Consider the following 17737-nt stretch of genomic DNA (forward strand, 5'->3'; position numbering starts at 1 on the left):
CACCAACAAGAAAAAGAAAGAGAAAGAGTCTGGAAGGGTTCTCCTGCACCATACTCCCCCTCTGCACACAATTAAGGAAAATAAGAAGAGATGAGAGCTGGGTCTATTCCAAGTGCCTTGAACCTGCTCTCCTCCACCCATGTAGCTTTAGATACTGGTTGATCTGCCCATTTCACTAAGTGCTCCATGTAGACCTGGTGTCTAGTTGACTTATGCACTCTTGATTCCAAGATCTCCTTTGCTTTAGGCTTCTTCACCTGTGGTAAGACATTCACATCAAGGTCTTGCAGTACCTTGGCTTGGTTCTCAATCTACCCTTCTATCTCACCCTTACACATGATCAGGTCAGATACATTAAAGACTGGTGATATAGCTAAATTTGAAGGCAGGTCAACTTTGTAGGCATTCTTACCATATTGCGATAGGATTCTACAAGGTCCTACCCTTCTCATCTGTAGTTTGGTAGGCTTACCTCCTTGCATCCTAGCTTTGCTCAAATGGACCATCACATAGTCACCCACCTTGAACTGAACTTCTCTCCTTTTCTCATCCACTTTGGCTTTTAGTTTTTGAGTGGATTCAAGGATGGCCTTCTTAACCTGCTCTTGAACTTCCTTGATGGTTTGAGTGAAGTCTTCTTCTTGCCCACTCTTCATTTCCAAACTACCAAGGTCTCTCAACTCACATACTCCTCTTGGATGTCTACCATAGACAACCTCAAAAGGACTTCTACCAGTGGTTCTATTCACACTGTCATTATATGCATACTCTTCTTGAGAAATGATTAGGTCCCATGTCTGGCCATACTCCTTAGTTAAACACCTCAACAAGTTACCTAACACCCTATTGATGACCTCAATCTGACCATCTATTTGTGGATGGTAAGCTGAGCTAAATGACAAGTTAGTTCCTATCCTCCTCCATAATGTTTGCCAAAAATGACCCATGAACTTGTTGTCCCTGTCTGAAACAATGCTTAAAGGGAGTCCATGAATCCTAACAATCTCTTTGAAGAAGAGATGTGCAACATAGCTTGCATCATGTGTAGTCTTACATGGGATAAAATGACTCATTTTGGAAAATCTATCTACTACCACATAGATGTTGTCCATACCTATTTTTGTCTTGGGAAGTCCTACTACAAAGTCCATGCTTATACATTCCCAAGGTCTATTAGGAACCGGTAATGGTTGATATAAACCAGCATTGCTTGATCCACCTTTGGCTCTTTGGCATACTCCACATTGTTCTACATATCTTTTTACATCCCTTCGAAATTTAGGCCAATGATAGTACCTCTGCACTAAATCCAAGGTCTTATTAATCCCAAAGTGTCCACTCAAACTGCCATTATGTTTCTCTTGGATGAGGTTTTCCCTCATGGATCCTCTAGGTACACACAACTGGTTACCCTTGAACAAGAGACCATTTTCGAGAGTGTAATCTGCATACTCACCATGGAAATGGTTCTCAAACTTTTTGCAAACATTGTAAGCTATTGAAAAGTCTTCATCTCCTTCATAGAGGTCTTTGAAACCTTCTATGCCTATGCTTTGCAACTGTAATTCTTGAACTGTCAACAACTTCCTGCTCAATGCATCTGCCACCCTATTAAGTTGCCCCTTCTTATGTTTGATGGTGAAGGTCAAGGATTGGAGGTATTCCATCCATTTTAGATGCCTATTGCTTAGCTTCTCTTGAGTGTTTATGTAGCTCAATGCCTGATTGTCTATGAACACTACAAATTCTTTTGGAAGTAGGTAATGCCTCCATTTTTTAAGAGACTGCACTAATGCATATAACTCTAGGTCATAAGCTGAGTACTTCTTCTTTGCTTCATTAAGCTTCTCACTGAAAAATGTCATAGGTCTCCCTCTTCACTCAACACACCACCTACTGCAACTCCACTTGCATCACACTCCAAGGTGAATAGCTTATCAAACATAGGTAGGAGAAGGATAGGTTTTGTGGCCACTTCCTGTTTCAACAATTGAAATACTTTGTCTACCTACTCAGTCCATTTAAACTTAGATTTCAGACCTCCCTTAATGGTGTCAAGGACTGGTGCACATATACCACTAAAATTCCTCACAAATTTCCCATAGAATTGAGCTAATCCATGGAAACTTCTAACTTCAGTCCCTGTTTTAGGTGCAGGACAATTCAAAATTGCCTCCACTTTGCTTGGATCCATCTTCAAGGTTCCTTTGGACACCACAAATCCTAAGTAAACCAACTCTTGCTTCAAGAAGTCACACTTCTCTAGGTTGATGGATAGTTTCTCATCATGCAACCTTTCTAAAACTAACCTCAAATGCTCAAGGTGTTCTTCCTTGGTTCTATTATAGATGAGAATGTCATCTAGGTACACCACCACAAATCTACTTGTGAAGTCTTTCAACACCTCATTCATCAACCTCATGAAGGTTCTTGGAGCATTAGTAATCCCAAATTGCATCACAAGCCATTCATACAATCCGTCTGTGGTTTTAAAACTAATCTTCCACTCATCACCCTCCTTAATTCTTATCTGGTGATAACCACTTTTAAGGTCTAGCTTGGTAAAATACATATCCCCTCCTAAACAGTCCATTAGATCCTCTATTCTAGGAATAGGAAACCTATACCTTATGGTAATCCTATTGATTTCTCTTGAGTTAGTGCATAGTCTCCACTTACCTCCTTTTTTTGATGCTAGCACTACCGGGACTGCACATGGGCTGATGCTCTTCTTAATCAGTCCTTGTTCCAATAACTCCTGCACTTGCCTTGCTACTTCCTTATTCTGATCAGGTGTGAGCTTATATGCAGCCTTGTTAGGTAAGGATGCACCAAGAACAAAGTCTATTTGATGACTTATAGACCTTCTTGGTGGGAGTGTTGCAGGTGCTCCATAACTCACTATGTCCTTATACTCTTACAACATTTTCTTTACCTCCTTGGGTACTTCTACCTGCAACTTGTCTTCTTCCTCCCTTGGCTTCATAAAGATGGCACACTTCACTATCTCCTCCTCATGTAGCAAACTCAATAATTCCTTACCAGTAGCCATTAAAACACTCGGTGTTTTTGAAGTGCCCTTTTCATCCTCTATCAAAGACTGAATCTTGAAGGTCTTGCTATCCTTCTTAAAGGATATGGAGTTCTCCTCTCCATCATAGATCACCTTCCTATCAAATTTCTAGGGTCTTCCTAGCAATAAATGACATGCATCCATAGGCAACACATCACAAAGGATCTTATCCTTGTATCCTCCAATAGAAAACTCTACCCAAGTCTGCTCATTGACTAGCACACTCTGTCCTTTGTTCAACCAAGTCACTTTGTAAGGATTGGTGTGGGGTATTCTTGTGAGTTTCAACTTCCTAACTACCTCTTCTGAGATGATGTTGTCAGTTGAGCCTGTATCAACTATCACCTTGCACACTTTACCAAGAACTTTGCATCTCACCCTAAACAATGCTCTCCTATGTTTGGGTTCCTCCTTAACCGACTGTCTAATCAAAATCCTATTGAACATCAGATTCTCACCAACTTCTAATTCAATATGGTCCACATCCAATGTCTTGCTGCTTGAAGAGTCTTCTTGTGCATAAACAACCCTCTTTACACTTTTTGATGTGGTAGGCTTGTCAGGGCATCTATATGTCGGGTGTCCCAATTGTCCACAATTGTAACACTTCATTGTTGCAAAATAGGAGTTACCTTTGCTAGTACCTCTACCCCTATTTGGACCACCTTGTGCACCTCTTCCTCTAGAGTGTCCTCCTCTGAGATTGGTTTCACTACCATGCTCAGTCAACTTGGCTTCTCCTTGGTTTCTTGGCTCATTTGTCTTGCTTTGGTAACCACCTCGGTGATTCACTTGGTCTCTACCTCTACCTCTACCCCTGTTATGGGAGTCTCCTTTCCTTTTGTTCCTCTCTTCTACCTTGACAACAAGCTGATGACATTTCTGAATAGTAGTAGGAGTCCATAGGCTTATCTCCTCTTGTATGTTCCACTTTAGGCCACTTAGATACCTAGCCACCTTGATAGATTCATCTTCTTGAACCTTTGATCTAAGACATAGCTTTTGGAACTCTTCGGTGTAGGAGGTTACATCAAGATCTTTCTACTTCAATCCCTGTCTCTTCTTATGAAGTTGGACTTCATAATCCTCTGGTAAGTAGTTTTCCTTAATCTTACTCACCATAGCTTTCCAATTTGCAATTGGTAGCTTTCCCATGCTAACCCTTTCTTCTTGCAGGTACTTCCACCATGTCAAAGTTGCTTCCCTTAATCTTGATTTGGCAACTTTAACCTTCTGAGCCTCTATCACTCCCTCACACTCAAAGTGGTTTTCCAGGCCCTCAATCCATTCCATAATAGTGTCTATGTCTATTCTTCCACTGAAATGTGGCAATCCTTCAAAAGCTTTGGTGTTCAAAGCCTTGATAGCTTTCACAAAAGGTTCTTCATTGAATAAGGGATCTGGTTCAGAAATTATGTCATCTATGTCTATAGTTCTCTTGCCTTTACCCTTGGTGTCTTCATCCCAAGGTTCATGTGTCCTCTGATCCACCACTTCCTACAATTTATCCCTTATCTCAATCATGGCTGCTTCAAGGAGTCTATTCTTCTCCTTCTGCTCTTCTACTTCTCTAGCCAGCTCTGCATTAGTAGCCATTTTGATCTCCCCTACTGATTCACCAGTATATAGAGACATACACAATCCAACAAGCCTTTCACTTGCTCTGATACCAATCTCATGGGATGGGGTTTGGGATAGACTAGCCTAGTCTATGCTCTTGGATCCTTTCCTTGGATCTCCTTGGGTCATAGTGAAGGTTTTGTGTGTTAGCCGCCTTGTTTGGATTGGTGGAGGCTCCTCCTTCACACCAATGATGCTTCAAACACTCCTCTACACTTCCTCCAAAGGATGTACTCTCCACTATTCAACCTTTCTCTCCAAGACCTCTGCAATTCAACCTCTCCTAACCGGGCACTGTCTAGTCTCACCTAGGAGTAGGTCTCTTCTTGGCCTTCCTGCATTTTGGAAGGCCTTGCTTGCTTAGGACTAATGTATAGGGTCTTCACATCCATTCCCCATGGTTTCATGGTGGTTCCACAACGGGGAATGGAGTTTAGGATTCATTTACACAATCTTGTCCCAAACTGGATAGTAAGAAGACAATTTACAGACTATTTACACACACACTCAATCTGCAAGTAAGAACCTAAAATAACTGCTTGAAATGAAAGTATTTACACCATGAATGACAAACCACATAGTTTTGGACGTATCTCAATCCATTAATTTGCTTGCTTCCTTCATTCAAACTGTCTGGTAACAGTTTTACAGTCTCAGTCTGATATCTTTCTAGGGCCATACAATGTCTGACATCCAACCCTTTCATTTAGGATTTGTAGGTACTTATACTACCTATACCTTGGTCTGTGTGCCCAAACTAGGGTTTTCCATGCTAACCTAAAGAATTTGACATTATGGTGGAAAAGTTCCTTGACAACTTTTAAAAGTTGTCATGCAAGTTTTGAGCAACTTTTCCAATGTTGCTTTTTATGACTCCTAGACCCACAATGGGCCAACCTAAGGACACCACCATGTTAGAAAGGACCCCTAAACACTTCCAGGACACACATACCCTCCATTTTCAAGAAAATCATAATCTTGACTTATGACCCCTAAGATCTCCACTAGGACCTAGTCTAGCACACATGAGCTCAAAGCTCTTATTCATGTACAAGGCTTCATAAGAAGCATATCACCAACAAGAAAAAGAAAGAGAAAGAGTCTGGAAGGGTGCTCCTACACCACCTTGCCTTGTATTTCTCGATGCTACCATCTGCACCGTGCTTGATCTTATAGATCCAACGTGATCCAACCACGACTCTATCCATTGGTCTAGGCACTACCTCCCAAACATCATTCTGCATAATTGAAGTATACTCCTCAACCATAGCATCTTGCCACACTTGATGTTGTGCAGCCTCCTTATAGCTAGAAGGTTCACTATTTACCAACTGACTAACTAATGCAACATAGTCATCAAACTTGGTTGGTTGTTTCTGTTGTCTACTACTCCTCCTAGGAGTACCCACTAACTCCTGAGTATTTCTTTGTGTCTATTGAACCTTACAATTGTTGCTGCCAACTGTAGAAGATGAAATATCAACCTCCATGTCTTCTTGATGCATCTCTTCTTGCACCTATTGCTCCATACTCTGAGAACTCTCACCTCCTGAGCCTATGCTTGTACTAGTAACTGTACTAGAGCTTTGCTGACCTTGATTCGGTTTAGTGATCCTTGGAGCTTGTGTTGGCTACTCACTTTGATCATCTGTTGGCAAATCTCTGGACCTTCTAAATGCCTTGTCCTCCATCAACTTGACATCATGTCAAACAATAATCTGCTTGGTCCCTGGAATGAATATCCGATATGCCTTTGAGGTTTCATTGTACCCCACAAAGTACCCTCTTTCTGCAGTCACTTAGCATGTGTATCCTTTGGAATGTGACAATATGCCAAACTCCCAAAGATCCTGAAGTGACTAACATCTGGCTTCTTCCCAGTGAATTCTTCCTCTGGTGTCATCTTCCCTAGCACCTTATGTGGAACCCTGTTCTGTATGTATATTGTCGTACTACATGCTTCTGCCCATAAGTAATGGGGCAGGTCCTGATCATTTACCATAGCCCTTGCTGCCTCCGATATGGACCGATTCTTCCTCTTAGCAACCCCATTTTGTTGCGGGTTGTAAGGAACAATCCACTCTCTCTTGATTATTTCCTTGGTACAAAACTCTTAGAATTCATTCCCTTTGTACTCACCTCCATTGTCTGACCGAAGAACCTTTATCTTCCTTCCTGTCGAGTTCTCCACAAGAGCCTTGAACTCTTGGAAGCAATTGAAAACCTCATCCTTGGTCTTCAAGAAGTATATCCAGGTCTTCCTAGAGAAATCATCAATAAATGTACTAAAGTACTCATACCCTCTAAGAGATTTTGTCGATATTGGTCCACATACATCTAAATGTACTAGATCAAGAACACCCTTGGATCTAGTGTCACTCCTTGGAAAAGTTGCTTTCACAAACTTCCCCAACACACATCCCTTACATACATCATCATGCTCTATGCTCACCTCTGGAACACCTGTCACAGTCTCATGAAGTAATTTAAGTGCTCCATGATGTATATGTCCCATCCTCCTATGCCATAGCTCTCCAAGATCTCTAGGATTACTGCTGCTCATGAGTGCCTTAGGAGTATCAAACTGCAACCTATAAAGTCGACCACTCCTAACTCCAATAGCTATGGGTGATTTCCAATCCTTATGCTTAATCAATACATGTGCCCCTCTAAAGAGTACATTGTACCCTTTGTCCTGAAGGACAGATACAGAAATCAAATTCATCCCTAAGCTTGGAACATGCAACACATCATGAAGAGGAATCATTTTACCATTCTCCCTCTGAAACTGAACAGTCCCTTTCCCAACTGAGTTGAGTTTGGACATGTTTCCCATAGAGATCTAGATTCTGGTGCTCTCATCCTTATAACTGGAGAAGTATTCTCTAACTCTTGTCATATGAAATGATGCCCCACTATCTATGTACCAAACACTCTGTGAGGTTGAGCTAACCATACACACTATGAGTGCAAACTCATCTTCCATTCTATTCAAGAGCTCATATGCACTTGCTGAAGTTGCAACTTGCTTCTTGCCTTTCTTGTCATTCTTCTTCCTTTTTGGGCAATCACTGACATAGTGGCCAAACTCGTGACAGCCATAGCACTTGATCTTCAACAAGTCTTTCTTCGTCTTCTCACCTTGTGGATTTGATCCTTTGTTGGACCCCTTCTTTGCTTTTCCTTTACCCACTAGGGCAACGTTCTCCTATTCTGCCTTACTTTTCTGACTCTTATTGTTGGCTCCATTGACAAGGCTTAGTCTAAGCTCCTCCTGAGTGAAGTCACTCCAGAGTCGATCCCAACTTGGTAAGGTGTCTCGTCCATTCACAACTTGAACAAAGACATCCCATTGCTTAGAAAACCCATTTAGGGCTATCTGTACCAGCTCATCATCACTTGGTTTATCTCCAATAGGCGCTAACTCATCCTTGACAAGTTTGAGTCTGGTGAGGTAACTCGTCACATCTTCTCCCTTATTCATTCGGGTATTCCTCAGCTTTTCTCTGAGAATCAGCTTCCGATTAGTGGTAGCATTCTGATACAGATTTAGAATGGCATCCCACATCTTCTTTGCAGTATCTAACTCTGCAATATGTGGAACTATATGGTCCTTGACACCATCAAGGATTAGCCTCATCGCCTTGGAATCATCCTTCTTGTATGCTGCAAGTTGTGTTGCATCTGTAGGTATAGTCACAACAGTGGTAACATATTCCTTGATACCATTCTCTTCTAGCAATAAAGAAATTTTGGCTTTCCAGACACCAAAATTAGAGGCTCCATCCAATCTATCCTGATCTCTTAAACCAACTGAGGCCATCTTAAAGGTTAAAGTAAATAAAAATTCTAAAGAGGTTAAACTAAGTTTTATAAACCCTCAGTTTCCTTCGCCTAGGGTAAATCTCTTCTACCCTTAACTTAGCTCTGATACCATGTGAAAAATCTATTACAGTTACTGATTATTATCCTCCTATCTTGGTAGATTATTTGAGCAACAAATATTGGAAAATAACACAATTGCAATTTCACAAACTCATAAAAAAGTGCAACACAATGAACACAATATTTTTGGACAATTGTCCTTGGAAAAACCCCGAAGGGAAAACCAGTACTGCAGATGAGGAATATATATTAACTACAACAAATCAAAAGATACAAATACTGCTTGCCTGTTACTGGCAGAGCTTCGACGACCTCCCAATTTCTCCTGCTGAGATTCCACCCCGCTACTATCCCAGCGCTATCACTGCACCCTTTCTAACACTGCAAGACTACTTGCTAACACTGCAAGTTCTTCACACCATTCATTCATTCATTTTCCAAATGCCCCCTGACCCCCTTATATACTACTCTCCTTGGAAAACCAACGGCTGAGATTAAAAACAACTAAACAACCTTAACCAAATTGGTTGCTAGAAGTTTCTAAAAAGAGTCAAATAATTAATAAGAATTGTTTGAACTCCAACTACATTTGTTAGCTAACAATTATTTACTAATTATTTAGCACATGGACAAACAACTGTCCAAGCTAACAAACTAACACCTCACAGTTATCACATCCATCATCCTCATCAAAGACTAAAGCCCATTTTCTTCGTATATTGCTTCTTGACGTCACTGTTTTCCCTCTTCTTTTGGCTCTTGTATTTATAGTGTGGAGACTCAATTTAACAAAAGGTTTGATTTCTAGGCTATTAAATATTTAAAATTGATTGACATTCTTTAAATTTAATTTTAATATGTTGTTTAATGTGTGGGGTTACAACTGACCATCCAAGACGCAAGAATAGAAAATAATGCAAACATTGAACAAGTCAAGAGAGTTGATGTAGTGGTCAAGTTATGTGTGGGGGAAGATGAGGACATTAGGCCAAGCATGGCTCAAGTCCTGCAAATCCTGGAAGGGGCCATGGAGCTGCCTGCAACGTCTGTTCTTGAATGCTCCTCCAATACAAAGTGATGGCTTCTTCTAAAGGTTCACTGTACATTCTAATAATCATATTGCATATTTAGATTTCACTTGGTGTAAGTGATTTCTTATAAATTATATTTTAAAGTAGGAAGGATGTCAATACAAGAGGCCACCCTTAAACATCACAAACTAAGGTACTTTGATTGTTTATGTGGCAGTTGTGGGCCTGTTTCTTTCATCAGTGTCCATTCTGTTACCGTGTCTGTTCACGTTATGTTTGTACTCGCCGTTAGTTTCAAATCCACACTATTCCCGCGCAGAAACCCCGTGAATGCGTTTGAACACATAAAACAAGATATTTGTTGCTGAAGAATGGTATCTGAAGCAAAACAGATACACATTTGTGCAAACTGTGGAAGCGTAGATAGGGCAGGTGAAGCATATGGCTTCCGTCTTTTTCCATGGAGACTGTTCTGATTTGGTCTGTTGGCCAAGGAATGATGGAAAAGGGCTGTTGGAGATGGAGGCTCACGCAACTCTCCAATGCTTTGCTAGTGAACATGGATGGATCAATTAAACAAAAGTTGCAGCTCAATTTTTTTTTTCAGAAAGAAATCAGGCTTACGAGTCGGATTAAATTCCACTTCAAAGTTTTACTTTTATTAATTTATATTTATTTACTAATACAAAATATATGTTTTTTTTAAACAATAACGTCATTTTAAACCTGATGTAGAGAATCAATTCTGGAAGGCTTCATTTGATGAACGGTTCATCTTTTTAACAATGAATCCAAAGCCATATGACTCATTTCGTATAGTTTTGAAAAACGTTTGGTCCAATGTTCCTGAATTTCTTGTCAAGGTACTCACTCCAATTACTGTCAATCACAGTTTTTTTGGGATTCATTTCCTGGAAGAGTTGATAAGTCATTTTAAACCTTTATAACAATTGACAAGAAAATATATGTTTTTATTTTAATGCTAAAATGAAAATTAAAAAATATAATTTTTTAATTTGAATTAAAAATTAAATAAAACTATTGTTATTAAAAAATAGTTATCTGTTTTTTTAATTTTAATTTTAAAATACATTATTTCTAATTTTCTTCCAAGATTGAAAAGTTGTTTAAATTAAAAATATAAAAATATATTTGAATTAAAATGTGTTTTTATAAGTATGCATTGTCTAAGAATAAATATAATTTGACATATCTTAGAAATTGAAAAAATAAGTTAAAGATTATTAAGAGTTATGCATTAAAATAATCATAAAATTTAAATAAAATTATTCAGTTGAAATTTGTTCAAAGAAAAATATATTGTGAGTTTTGAAAAATGTAATCCAATACGTAGAAAACAAGAGTAGATTGTTAGTTGAACTTTTTAGTCAAATCGCTAGAATATTGATTTAAGATTTCATAGAAAAGATTAAAGATAATAAGTGGTTGAGAAAATAATTCACTAGATGCTAATGTAAGCAAGTAATATAGTAATTAACTCTTATTTTGATGCTAGATGATCTTCAAAATGAACCACCCTCAAGAGACACCTAAGAGAAACTAGGGTTGTAGGGGGCAAGCATAGTCTCACTTCCCTAAATCCAATGTACAATCTAGCCCACTTATGAGTCCAATGCTTTTCTTCTTGATGAAAATCCTAGTGGACATCTCCCAAGTTGTTGATAGATTATTATATATAGCCCCAGATAGAATCCACAACACTTTCCTTATCAAGAAAGATTCTTCTATTTCTTTCTAGCCAAGCATTTCATACCAATAAAGCTAGAAAAAAAATCCCAAATAAACTTCTTCACTCAGGCTCCTAATCTTTATAGTCCAACTTGCAAAGAGACAATGTACATTAGAAAAAATAGCCCAATATAATCCCCATCTCTACATAATATGACTTTATAATTGGTGAAAGAAATTAAAATCCAATGCTCACAATCTGAAAATTTTCTCATCACTTCAATAAAAAATCCTATGATGCTCTATCATATGCTTTGTTCATATCTAATTTAATAAGCATACCTTATTTTTTCTTCAACTTCATCAAATGGATGGTCTCTTGTGCCATTATAATACCATCTCTAGAATTTGTCCACGCTTCAAAAAGCCACTCTATTCTTCAAAAATAATATTCTCCAAATACCTTTTTAGCTTAACATCCATCACCCTAGAAAACCTAGACAATTTATGTGATTAAAGTTAAAATATTTGTATCAACATTGAAAACACATACAAGCCCATCGATTCCAAAGAAGTTGATGATTATAACTTCACCAAGTTTGGTTTCTAATGATTTGACACATTCGTTCCAAAAATATTAATTCTACATATTTCACTATGCATAGAGCATCATACCTATTTGGTCTCCAAATTTTAGTGTCATTTTTTTTTCATTTTAGTCTCTCTCCTTGTGTTTACTTAGGTTTCTTTGACTCATAATTATAACCAATCAAATAATAATCTGTGCAGGTTTTTTTTGCAGTTTTATTGAGTGTGAGTTCCTCTTTATGAATTAATAAGGCCAAAAACTTTCTTAAATATAAAATTCCTAAGTCTAGAGTTTTTCTTGGGTTTTTTGTATTTTTTCAACTTGTTGGACATTCCCCTACCAACAAAATTTTCCCATAAGTTTGACAAACCATTTATACCATGTTAAAAATCTAGCTAAGTGTTGATTCTATCAAGTAATCAAGTTGTCAAACTTGATCATCCACCCTTTCATCCTCACTTCTCGAAATCATTGCTTCCTAGAATTTTATGTCTTTCAACATCAAATTTTCAAGCATTCTTTAAATCTCTACCATTTTATTTTTTTTCGAAACCCTCACATGTTCTCACTTCTTTGAAACTTTTTTCTCAAAAACTTACTTTCAATGTGACACTTTATTGTTCCTATGTAAAAAAATAGCTTGGTAAGCCTTTTTAACAAATCTTTCTCGCAAATTTAGGATAGAAAGTTAGTTTCCCCTATTTTATTAATTGAATTGGATTTTGGGGGGAAATATATCTTCACTGGGGCATGAAGATGCTTCCTCTTTGCTATACCCAATGTCAAGGAGAATTCCCAAAGCTAAAGGTAGTTCAATTTCAAAGGATATCAAAGGGAAATGTCTTCCACCCAATTTGGTGGTTCCCAATCAAAGAAATATTTGGAAAGTATGATTTTAAGAGTTAAAAGTTGATAATTTCACAATTTTTAAGACATAAGGTCTCATTTAATAGTTTATATTAAATAAATAAAATGATGGTCAGGTAAAAGGAGTGAGGGGTCATGAAAGGGGTGCAACACATAGGGAAAAAATGAAGGACAAAATATAAAAAATCATAAGGTGAAACATGCATAAAGGGCCCTAAAAGGGCATGAAAAATTCCCTGACAAGTCTGGGGATGAAATTAAAGGAAAGTCAAAAAGAGATCAGGCATAAATGTTCCATAACTAAAATGAGTATATAACATGATAAACAAAATTGCTAATAATATAAGCCAATAAACATCAAAATATATTTATAAATTGATTAATAATAAAACTTGTAAATAAAGTAGACCAATTATAAATACAATGAATAAATCTAAATATTTTCGCAACTAGGATGAAATGAAAAAATTTGACAAAGGGTGACTTGGTAGATGAAAACTACTACAAAATTGGACATAAAATTTGAGATAACTTGTATAGATAGAAAGGTAACTAAAGTAGGAAGGATAAAATTCTAATTTGGAGGGATTATGATGGTTCTTGCGAGAGTTGTGAAAAGAAAGAAAAGAATAGGTATTATAAGATTTGCAACCTAGATAAGGTCATGGCCAAAAGAGAAAATATAATACAATTAAGAACAAAACAATGATATATTGTAAAAAAAAATATTTATATTAATATCGGTTTGTTATTGATTAATTTTTTTTGATATATTTGCAAGTGACTTTCCCCAAGTTTTAGTTGCCTAAGTGTTTGTGGGAGTCTCTTTTTCTTGTCACCATTTCACCTTTTGATTAGAACATTTTTTCGTTTGAATCCAAATTTCTATATTCATCTTTTGTCAACCCATGTTAAAGTTTCAAAACCTCCATTGAAAGTTGACAAGGTTTTCATAACATTGTTAGAGTCTAACAAAGGTTTTTGAACTACTTTTTTTAACGTAAGTTATCCTTGCATATTGATGATTGAAGGTGGTTTAAAAACCAATGCAAATTTCCGACAAGGATCTCACAAAATTGTTAAAGCCTAACATCCTTTTTATAACCCCCTTATTCTTCAAGAAAATGACAATATTTTCTTAAAGATGAGTGTTGGTTTTTCTACATGCCTAGTAAAGTTTCTTATAGTGACTTCATCAAATTCTTAAGGAAATGGATTCTAAGTGTTTTCATCAACTTTTCAAGAGGTTCTCACAACCTTGTCAGTCTTTGACATGGTTCTTTGAACCTCATTGAAGCCCAATGATTTTTTATTAAAAACATTTCTTAGGCAATTTTTTTATTTGTCATCGTTTCAAAGTCTTTGGATGGTTTTGAAGCTAGTTTCATCCTTTGACAAGGTTCTCACAACCTTGTTGAGGCCCAACAATGTGTTTATAACTTTTGTAATAATGTAAGTGAAACAACTCAAGGATGTATGCATAAAAAAAAATGAGTGGTTCAAAATGACAATTAGGTGTTGATGAAGTTTTGATAACCTATTTATTCACTTGTGAGAGGCAAAGTGAGATGAAGAAGAAGACTAAGTGCAATAGTGTGTTAGCAATTTGAATAGTACCGGAGTTATTAAATATCTAAAGGTATTATGGAAAAGTGTGATGAAGATTGAATTCTCCAAAATCATAAGTAAATGTTCAAGGTATTTCAAAATACTATAGAGATTCCATTCATCATACTTAGTGTTTTGCATGTAAATTTTGTTACAAAATTGACAACAATCTAAAATAGCTATATAGTCATTGTAATAATATTTTATTATTTACATGTGGACTTGTGTAGTTTGATCATGGATAACTAGGCATGTTATGTCTACAATATTCTCACTTGATGCATTCTTAGGTGTAGATAAATCATTCCAATTTTACCTTTAATTTATTTCTCCTTATTGACTTGACCTTTTTACCCATAGATAGACACAGATCTTGGAATAATTTGAACAATTCATCAAAAATTAGAAATATAAAATGACAATTAGTAATAATTACCTGTCCTTCCTATGCATCCATAACCATCAATATAAGTAGGGAATCATCGTGAGATATATTAAATGAATATATTTTATATAGATTATTCTTGCACAATTGTATAAGCTATGTAGAGGCTGTATGCAACTGGTTTGTCTTGACCTAATGATAATGTTTTGGGTTGATATTACAATTTAGTTCAATTTTAGTTGTTCTTAGTGGTTCGTTTTGTTTTATTTAAATACCTATTAAGGTATACCTCTAGTAATATCCTCTCAAGTCTAATTTAACTTTAAAGTGTTAGAGAGATAAACCTTCCTCGTAGAGTTGACATTTAATCCTTCATGTTTTTGTTGATGGGCCACTTCAATTTGCATGATGACAACCCTAGAATTGTGAGTGGAATCATGTTCTAGTAAGTGAATAAATGGTTTTAGAGCAAAATAGATGTAGGGTTTGAGAGAAATTATTGAGGAGGGATGAATGATGACCTATAAGTGTGGATATATAGTTTAGACAACAAAATAAGCTAAAAATCAAACCATTATAATATAAAATCTAATCTACTCTAGGCAAAACATAAGAAATATTTTCTAATTAATTAGGTAAATAGCTTTTGAAGGTACCCTAAAAATTTGTCATCTAACAAAATATAATTAAATATATGATCCAGGAGGATCTAACACCGTGCCACGTGGCACTTCAATGTCCTCGGGATTTGAACCGTTTAAACAAAAATTTGTTACGAGTTTTGAAGCTGTAACATATGCGCTCCAAGCTGAGTCGTTCACCGTTACACGAAGCAGTTCCTTCAATTATATGAGCATGTTTTCTATTTAAAGTTCCTTAAAGAGAAAAGGCCGAAAATGACAGTTATGAGCTTTGAACCGTCGACCCACTGACACCCAAAATAACCATTTACCGTTGCACCATTTATTTGAGGCAAATATCAAATGAGTGTGGTGTCTACTTTGACGTGTTCTTAAGCTCGAATACGGTTAAATAGTCTTTTATGGTTATTTACAAACATGTAAATGGAATTAAGCCTAACAAAAAGACAAAAGAGGTTATGCAGGAAATTATAAGGGGCTATTTTTAAAGGGTTTTGTTTTATTTTAATATGGGTGTAGATTTGTTATATGGTTAAAAGCTCATATTAGCAAATATTGTGTATAAAATGATAAAAGGGGGGTGTAGCCTTTTTGAAAATTCATTCCTGGAGATAGAGAATTCAGAGTAGTCTCTTAGAACAACAGGTAGAGATAAAAACTCAGTGTTTTTTCTGAGAGGATATTGTATGACTCTTAAGTCATTTTCTAAAGGCTATATGCCCATTGTATTCATGTACTCTTATTGAGAGAGAGTGAGTTGCAGTGTTATTGCTTTCTTAGCATTGTCAAGGTGACAAAAGAGTTGGGCATGAACATGTTGTCAGATAGATCTTGTCATTGCAATGTGGAAGCGGGAAGAGCCTGAAGTGCAACAATATTCTTTGGAGAAAATTGTAACTCAGTGGAAAACCATGGTGATGTAAACTCAGATGCATCATAATAATGGCATTGATCATTCATGTTTGCGGATCCGGATACGTAGCCAGATTTTGGTGAACTCCATTATCAAATCTCCTTTCTCTCTCTTGCCCCTGTGCATGTTTTTATCAGGGTGAACCCACAATAGTGGGTTACACTTTTTTGCCAGCTTTGACACTGCAATATTCATTTTCAAAAAAAACAAAAAAACTTTAGATTCAAACACCTATTACTTTTGAATCGTAAGGAATTTGTAGATGATATGAACTAGTGATTTGTGTCATTTTGTATGTAGATTCTAAAAATATTTTTTTGATAATTTTTGGAATCAATTTGCTTTCATTTTTCTATCTCCCTCGAAAACTAGTTTTTTTCAAAAAATAACATTTTTAAAGAGTGACACTCACTTTGTATAGTATAACTTTTATTCTATAATAGATATGAATGTGATTATTTCTAATTTGGTTTTGTGACATCCATATCTAGTGTTTTCAATTGGTTTTGTACCATTATTTTCAATATTTCATAGTTTATTAAGATTTGAAGAGTTAACTGTAATTTTGACATATGTTCATTTGATATTACATAACTTGTTGTATATGTAACGAAAATCAATTATTATTTTTTTGTTGGAAAGAGGACTTCAATACCTAGAGCATAAATATTTTTCAGAATTTTTTGGGTGACTTTTACTATTTTTCCATAAGAATTGAACAAAGAAGTTCACGTTTGGTGAAAACCCTACATTCATAAGAAATAGAATAAAAATATATTAATGAAATTAATTATATTAAAAATTATACTATTTGGAAAGCATATAATAAGGGCTAAATACTTAAAAAAACAAAACTTCTAAATGAATTCATTTTACCCCCCAAAAACTCATGTAAAATTGGTTTTTTATCAACATTTGATAGATGCAAAGGAGACTTTATTGCAAGTATGATTTAGAAGTAGAGAGGTTTTATCCAAGAAATTTTGATCTAAGAGCTTTTGATCTAACTCTCTTCAATTAATTACTTCAAATGAGACCTCTTAAAGCTTAAATCATTATATTGTCTAAAATTGTATCATTTCATCAAAAATCAGGATGTACGAAAAAGTGGGAACCAAAATTATGAGTTCAGTTACTATCTTTAAATTAAATTTGTATCCTAGTGAATCTAACAATTGCTAAGTGATTCATAATAAGGAGTTTACAGATCAAGTTTGGTATCAGCACTGGTTTGACAAGTTGCAAGTTGTGAGATACTTGGAGCAAATTCAAGCAAATTGAGGCGAGATGTCTTCACATAAGGAAAATCAGTTTCCTTTCACCTTAGATGCATAATTTTGTAAGGCCTTCATGGTGATGAAAGCCAAGGTTGATGAAATGTATGAGGAATGGAAGTCTAAAAAGAAGGCTTGTCAAAGAAAGTTGAAGATGCAGAC

Source organism: Cryptomeria japonica, chromosome 6 (assembly GCF_030272615.1).
Source record: "Cryptomeria japonica chromosome 6, Sugi_1.0, whole genome shotgun sequence".
Lineage (NCBI taxonomy): Eukaryota > Viridiplantae > Streptophyta > Pinopsida > Cupressales > Cupressaceae > Cryptomeria > Cryptomeria japonica.